Here is a 526-nt window from a genome sequence, read left to right as displayed (position 1 = left end):
AAACTCATCTTTTTAAAACTGATAAATCATTTATTTCGCATAAACATATGTCGTAATTAAAAGATATTTGCTTATATTTTGGCTGAGTTCCAGTTTAAATATCCTAAGGCTTTTAACAGTGATTAGTCGTCAGATGAATCTGATAAAGATTGTCGGCGGCCTGTCTTTTTTCTATGATCCCCAAGTGTGTTATCAGTACGTCGAGATCGGAACGTGATTAGAACGAAAGTGACCAGGGAAAAATATACGAGGAAGAAAGGATCTAGCCTAGATGTCGAGATGATATTCACGCATCGGCGACCACTTTCCATGGAAAGTACACTTTGGGATAATGGAACATTCTTACGGTCGCGTCGAGTCACGAAACACGTCCAGGCTCGGGTGTTACATTTTTCTTGTAACTCATCGGATTCTGGGACATTTTTCACGCTCTACTCGCATTTTTATCAACTTTTAAAACTGTATGAACTTTTAACCCCATAAAAACAGTGACAAAGAATTGAAATTTTAACAGTTACTAAATATG

This window comes from Ceratina calcarata, unplaced genomic scaffold, assembly GCF_001652005.2.
Source record: "Ceratina calcarata isolate Rehan_Ccalc_2016 unplaced genomic scaffold, ASM165200v1 scaffold619, whole genome shotgun sequence".
NCBI lineage: Eukaryota > Metazoa > Arthropoda > Insecta > Hymenoptera > Apidae > Ceratina > Ceratina calcarata.
This window is presented reverse-complemented; position numbering follows the sequence as displayed.